The following is an 8,095-nucleotide window of genomic DNA, read 5'->3' on the forward strand; positions in this document are numbered from 1 at the left end:
AAAGGATAATAAATCAGGTAAATCCTATCACGATGTAATCAGCATAAGCTGAACTGCCATCCGCCACTGCAATAAGTCTTTACCTTTTCCCTCCGATATGAGTATTTTAGGACACTAAGAAAGCGGATTTCAAAATTATTGTCAATGTAGAAATTATAACAATTTGCAGGTGTAATTACTTCTATTCGAAATTAAATGTTTGTTGATAACAAAAATGAAAACGGCTAAAAATGTCAATTTATTTTTCGAGCATATTATTTATACAATATGGCTGTATATTGCTACAGAGGGCCCAACTTTATACAAGAACTCGAGTGCACTCTAGGCGTGATCGGAAGTGGCAATGTTCTCCTAAGTGGGATATGAATATTGTCTTGCTGAGAAATAGTGGCTCCTCTCAAGATTATTTTGAGTTACTTGCCATGCATGGACTCGAACAATATACTAATAGAGATCTCAATGGTGGTTGTGCCCCGATCGTGTATTCGGAAGAACTTAAATGGAAACAAAATCCAAGCAGCAGTTCTGCACCAACTTCTCGCGGATCACTTTCCAGTTGGAATCGAAGTGCATTTGCAACTACAGCACGAAGAGAGTTCAGCAATTGGCGCTAGAGAATTAATCGCAACTTGGGCACAGATAAACTCGAACGGAAACGAATATTTGATACTTCGTATCATAAATTTATTTATTGCGATAATGAACAATAAAATACAAGACTCGATAGAAGTTAAAGTAATAGAGAAAATGAAAGCAAAAAAGCCCTGGATTACACAGGAAATCAGACAGTACATAAAAATTAGAGATAGTGTATAAAAATGTAAAAAAAAAAAAAAAAAAAAACCCGATAATCAATATTATGAACAGTTTCAAGTACTATAGAAATCAAATAAACCATAAATTAAAAGAAAGTGAAAACGAATACTACAGAAATGAATTCCTAAAATGCATACGCCAAAAACAACAGGAGTTTGTGAATAAATTAATCTCTAAACATATACACAAACAAACCCTCTTCAGATATCGATAGGAATAGGGAAAATGCAGACAGTGCCGACGAATTAAATCGCTTCGCAACGATCAGTGAAGGCATTCTGAAACATGCTAAAACCACCGCTCAGAATTGCACTCCCAAGAGAATTGATAATTAAGGATACATTATGAAATCCCTAATGAACATCTTTAACTTATCAATGATGGCAGGCACGTTTCCATCGGATTTTTAGAAGGCTGCATTTTTACCTATTTCCAAAAAGGGAAACGGAAAAATTACAGACCGATCTCCCACCTACCGGTCTTTCCGAAAATATTAGAGAAATTGGTTAAAATTTAGACTCGTGAAATTTTTGGACACAAACATTTTTTCAAGGAATAAATTTTGGATTCAGGCAAAGATTCAACACAGAACATGCTTTACTGAACTTCAAACAAACAGTTTTGTACCTCAGTAGATGAACATAAACTAACATTAGCAGTATTTTAGATACACACAAAGCTTTTTGACAGTTTATCTCATGAAATTTGTTTAAAAAAAAGGAGACATAGGAATACGAGGTACTGGTTCAAAAATGTCAGATCACAAATTGTAAAAATAAACAACAGCTATAGCAGCTCCAAATGAGTAGACTGTGGTGTATCACAGGAATCTGTCTTAGGGTCAATTTTATTTAATATTTATATCAATAACTTCTGCCATCTTAAATTAAACATTAAAATAAATACTTCTGCGTATCATACAGTACTAATTTTCTCTAGCCGAACAAAGGCAAACCATAGTGAACTCTGATCTGTTGACAGTAACAAATTGGTTCCAGTCAAATAAACTGAGCGTCTCAAAAACTAAACACAAAAATTATAATTTGCGGAAAAAATACAACAGGCTAAATGAACTTCACGGCACCCTTAAGTTTGCAGGGCTAATTCAAATTGCAGCTATAAGGAAATGGAAAAAGTCAATGTCATAATTTACTTGGGATTAAAAATTGATAGCAATTTAAACTAGAAACCGCATATTACGGATGTAAGTAAAGTAACGATTATGTTAAACAGACTTTGCTAAAAATATTATATCTTGCCTGGTTTCAAAGCACAGTACAATATTGTATAGTAAGTGGGAGAAGAATCTATCGCACTACGCTGAAACTTTTCGTCCTAGAATAAAGTAATTCAAATTTTAACTAGAAACAAATAAAATGTTGCTGAAATGTGTAATAAACACACCATACTAAACACACTATCCCTTAGATTACATACGCCTATAAGATACTGCTATTCAAACACAAACGACAACGAATCCGTAAATATCAAACAAGAAGCTTTCCATATTAGAATTTATATCATTAAAATATATATAGTTCCTAAAGCAAATAAAGAAGCAATACACAAAGGTTATAATCAGTGGTGAGCTAAGGAAATTTTAACGAAGGGCTCGCATCGTCGAGAAAAAAAAAAAAAAAAGCCGCATTTTACACCAAAACTTTTATTGATTCAGCTTGTGATACAAATTCCAATCAACAAGTATTAGAGGACAATCGATCACTAAAGGCTATAATTTTTAAACAAATATTTCATGATCTAAACATGAAATATTTGCTCACAATCAACTGTGGTATAATTTATCTCACATAAGAAAAACATTTTTTAACTATCAAAATATAATAACAATGAAATCTTTTATAAAACATTTGATTGGCTACTGGTTTCAACCATACGATTGGCTACCAGAAGGGAGAACGATAATGATAGCGCTTATTTTATTTTCAAACGTGGGGCGCATTCGTTATAGAGGAGTTGAAACAATAATTCCAAATAATCTGTATACTGCGGATAATGTTTCAAAAAAGTAATTTTTTTTGGAAAAAATAAAAAAGTAAACAACAAGAATAAGGGGCTCGCAAATTTCAGAAAAATGTAACAAAGGACTCGCGCGAGCCCTTTATAGCTCACCACTGGTTATAATTATTTAGTGCCAAAAATATTCCACGCACTTCCTTTAACAATAAGAAATGAAACGAACTCCAACAAATAGAAAACTCGAATGAAATAATATTTATTTTCACACAGAATCGAGGAAGCTCTGTTCAAAATAAACATAAATGATTGTTTTCGCATATTGGTATTAAAAAGAAACTGTTTCAGGTGTAAAAAATTTAAAAGCGATTTAACTACTTTGTTGTATTTTGTTCTTAATTAATTCTATAGTAGCAATAAAATACACACACACACAACCCCCCCAAAAATAGTGGAATGACATAGCTGCGCTTTAATGTGATGAATCACCTTTTTGAAAGGTGATTCATCACATTAAAGCTAAAAAGCAACCCACAAAAAATTTAAGATTTCGATAATAAAAGAGATTATTATGAAACAGAAAATTTTTGAGGTTTGGGATAATTAGCGAAATTAACTTACGAAATGACTGCATCCACCGATATAATCAATATCAGCATTTTTGTTGAGTATTATTCAAAAGAACGGAACTGGAAATTTCTTACTTAAACTCGAATATTGCAGGAGACTCTTCAGTGTGACTTCTGAGAATTGTATCTTAGAGATTACAATGACGATGCATAATCTCGCATAGCCTGAGTAGGAATACTATCAATGCCTGGTGCTTTATTGCTTTCATCTGTTTTATTGCGTATCTAACTTCTTGTAAAATTTTTGGGTGGTCATTATTTTCTTCTATTGTTGGCATTGTAGTTTTGTTTCGTTGGTGAAAGATAGTCGTAACATGGTTTGACCAGATTTGTCTTATATCTTCAATATTCCCGGTTTCAGTCATCTTGTTTATCATTGTTACTGCTTTTGCTGAGAATTCCTTTGTAATTTTTCTTATAGTGTCATGGAAGACTTTTAGGTTGTTTTGTTGGTATGCTTGGCATTTCTTAGATTTTTCTTCTAACCATTTTTCTTTGGCTTTTTTGCATAGGTTGTCAACTTTATTTTTAGTGCTCTGTATTTTCCCCCCCCCACCCCCCCCCCCCCCCACCCCCCCCCCCCCCCACCCCCCCCCCCCCCCACCCCCCCCCCCCCCCACCCCCCCCCCCCCCCACCCCCCCCCCCCCCCACCCCCCCCCCCCCCCACCCCCCCCCCCCCCCACCCCCCCCCCCCCCCACCCCCCCCCCCCCCCACCCCCCCCCCCCCCCACCCCCCCCCCCCCCCACCCCCCCCCCCCCCCACCCCCCCCCCCCCCCACCCCCCCCCCCCCCCACCCCCCCCCCCCCCCACCCCCCCCCCCCCCCACCCCCCCCCCCCCCCACCCCCCCCCCCCCCCACCCCCCCCCCCCCCCACCCCCCCCCCCCCCCACCCCCCCCCCCCCCCACCCCCCCCCCCCCCCACCCCCCCCCCCCCCCACCCCCCCCCCCCCCCACCCCCCCCCCCCCCCACCCCCCCCCCCCCCCACCCCCCCCCCCCCCCACCCCCCCCCCCCCCCACCCCCCCCCCCCCCCACCCCCCCCCAAAGGTTTTAAAATAAAAGGAACTGAAGTCATCCCCCTTACTATCGGGGTACAAAGGAAAAGGATCACAATAAAACGTGTACCAATTGAGATTGACGACATTTGGCTAAAAGACGCTTTGGAAAACTTTGGCAAGGAGATCACTATCAAATGACAGGTTTTTTCAGACTTCCCCCATGTACAATCTGGCTACGTGACCATCGACATGATAATGGACAAACCGGTCCCAAATATCATGTATATAGCGGGCTATAAATTGATTTTGGAGTACCCGGGAGTGGTACAACAATGTACCAAATGTAATGCCCAGGGTCATGTAGCCAGGGAATGCAATAGGGGAAGGAGATCCCCTCTCCTGGCAAATCCAATACTAAATCCAAATGAACAGAACAACACAGACACAACACAGCAGAAACCAACAACACTTGACACAGAGACACCAACAGAAACAATACAACAGGAAACCAGCACACCAACGAAACCGATCAGAACACAGAAACAGTAACACATATACCGGATACCAACACTGACACAACAAATCCCCCACCTATCATCGAAATACAGGAACAAACAACACAGACATTAGAAACACAAAACAACACAAAAACAAAAAACAAAACCACGAAACACACACAGACAACAGTAATGAGGAAATCACAGAAATACTAATACAGGAAACACGTACAACAAGATCACAGGCGCGCCAACAACAACAGGTCACAGAGGAAAACAACACAAAACCCACAGTCTTCCTTGTTGATGACATGCACTTCCCAAACAAATGTGAAAAACAACCGACAGTGGAAGTTGGTTTCACAAGTGGGTTACCAGCACGACTTCATTTCAACTGGGGGGATATGAGTTTCCCGGTCGATATGGAAGACCTTAGGGACCAGTTAGAAGGCGCTTGTAAAGCTCGTAAAGTCGATTGGAATCCCAAAATGGAGGAGGCAATACGTGACGCCATGAGGAAGGCAAGACTCATGTACGACATCGTGTAGAAAAATGACAGCGACAATCAAAATTGCAACCCTGAACGCTCAGGGCTTTAAGAACTTACACAAACAGGAAAATGTAATAACCAAAATGCAACAACGAAACATACAGTTCTTACTGATTCAAGAGACACATATAAATTCTATACGAGAAATACAAAAAATTGAACAGATATACCACCTCCAAGGTTTCTGGAGTTTCGGCACCGATCGAAGCAGAGGAGTAGGTATTCTAGTCAAAACACCTATGATAGGGAACATCAAAAACATACGTCGGGACATAGAGGGAAGAATCATTACAATTGATTGGACTCTCGACAATATTACATATAAAATGTACCTTAAAAGGCTCCCAGCAGAGATCTCGGACGCGACTCTTAAAACAACGTTCCAACAGTATGGAACCGTAGAAGCAGTTAGTAGGACCTTCCTACCTAAATATCCAAACATCGAGCTTGGAGACAGGATCTGCATTAAGATAGTGATGGAGAAAACAATACCCAATTTTATCATCATTCAAGGGTACAGCGTAATGGCGAGTTACTCGGGCATGACCCGACTTTGTAGTCGTTGCCGACTTGGCGGCCACATCGCCAAAGAATGTCCTAAAAATAAATGCGAGAATTGCGGCATCATCGGCCACTCCCAACCTACCTGTATTGAACCATGCAGCCTTTGCTCCAATGGCGACCACAGACTTTATCAGTGCACAATGGGTAGCGTTTCCAAGTCTCCTGAAGACTTCCCTCCCCTGCCAAGTAAAGATCAATCTACGAATCCTCCTTCAGAGGTCGCAGCTATAGAGCTAAGTGAAGATCCGACTCTCCCAGTCGAAGTAAATAACATGTCATCGGATGTTCTTCCTCACAGTAACATCTCCTCCACTACAATATCCACAGAGAAAGAGCAGTCAACCCCAGGAAGCCATCTGGCCTTAAAATGGGGCACTGACAATGAGGACTCCTCAAGTGAAGAGTTTAAAGAGAACACCACAAACCCTCCATCATGGAGCAAAATTGCCGCACAAGGTCTAAAGAAACGCCCTGGGAGCGTGAAACAAAATGAAGGAAAGAAGACTAAGCAAGACGAGGTGACGACCTCAGAAGAGGAAGACACTGAAGAACCTTTGATGTTTCCCCTTCGTGTGAACCGACCAGAAGAAATCAAAAACGTTGTTGATACAAAAGGGCCACCCTACATCATCACTAGGGACTACAGAACTTTTGGAGTTAGGTGGGGAGAAATAACATTCCCCAACATAAGAAAAACAACGAGGAATCAACTTAAAACTTTAATTCCAGAACTCAGTGAGAATGGCTTGGGGGAAATTGCCAAAACAATCACAGTACTCTCCAATTTTATGAGGAGGAACTTATTAACAAACTACTGGTGCCCCCCCCCCCCCAGTAAAATAAAGGAAGAAACACCCTGCAATCGTAATTGGTGGCCACTTCAGGTCACTACTAAAGTTGTATACTAACCTTAAAAGTACAATTTAAAATTTAAAATTCTTAAAATTAAAGTAATCTGTGCCTATGACGTATATTTACCGAGGCAACTATTAGACCTTTTCTGTTAGGAACATAGTTGGTATACTGCAGCCTAGAGGGAAGGTTTCTACTTCCCTCTAAATGCAGGTCAGGAAAAACACTTAGGTTAAAGTTTTACCCCCTTACAGACGGGCTCTTTAGCCCGCGAACAGATATGATGACGGGTAACACCGTGTTCACTTTAAAGTGATCGGTACTTGACTGTCTGGATCGCTTCTCGGCCTTTTGGCTAAGATCAAAGTGTAGTATCTGTTCTTATCAGCTTAGTCGTTTGTTAGGGACTGCTTAATATCCTCTACGGTTGCCTGCTGGGAACCTGGATATTAAGCATAATTAGTCAGGATTTCTAAGTGTAGTGTCGGTTCCTACAGCCTACACTGGTCTTTACAGACCTAAGCCCTGGACTGGGGTAAAATCAAACTCTATTTTTTTCCAGAGGTGTCAACGAGTTTTGCATAGCACTGGTTCCTGCCCAGAGTGTTACCTATATACTCCTACTCTACACGAAATGTGTGGAGGTCCATAGCCGGCAGGCTCCACCCGCTACGAGGACCAGTGGTGGTTTTTTTGTTTATTCAGGAGATAGGCTTACCTCTGAGACCACGCAAAACCGCTGCACGTAACCCCCCGTAACCGTATTCAGTACTACTACCTTCTTGTATAAGGTAGTACTGTCCAACACACGTAGGCTTTCAACCCTCATAATGTCTAAATTCTTAAGGAACCATACTATTAGGTTCACCTTCCAAAGGGCAGTCCAACCAGAAGACCTAGCGGATGCCATAGTCGCCGTCGTTGACCCCTTCAAACTAAAAAATATCAATTGTTGGGATTACCCAAAAGGATTATACGAAGTCACAACAACTGACCTCCACACCAAAAATGTCTTACTTAATGAAGGAATCATCATCGAAAACCAAAAATTCCACCCTCTTGAAATAGGTAGCTCCATCAAAACCATCTTCCTCAGAAAACTCCCGGCAGAAATCTCCGACGACATTTTAAAAGAAGCTTTTAAAGAGTATGGCACAAATATATCCATTACAAGACAACACTTCACAAAATATAGGCATATCGAACAAGGAGAC

At 40.9% G+C, this 8,095-nt stretch overlaps 1 non-coding gene across 1 annotated transcript; it reads left to right on the forward strand.

The window, feature by feature from the left end:
* The first annotated feature begins 7,216 nt into the window (after positions 1 to 7,216).
* LOC150093533 (U2 spliceosomal RNA) lies at positions 7,217 to 7,408 on the forward strand. Its single transcript, XR_016550489.1, has one exon. It is a non-coding gene; the product is annotated as a U2 spliceosomal RNA (small nuclear RNA).
* The last annotated feature ends 687 nt before the right edge of the window (positions 7,409 to 8,095 follow it).

Source organism: Typopeltis vanoorti, chromosome 24 (assembly GCF_054136105.1).
Source record: "Typopeltis vanoorti isolate ZY-2024b chromosome 24, IOZ_Tvanoo_1.0, whole genome shotgun sequence".
Lineage (NCBI taxonomy): Eukaryota > Metazoa > Arthropoda > Arachnida > Uropygi > Thelyphonidae > Typopeltis > Typopeltis vanoorti.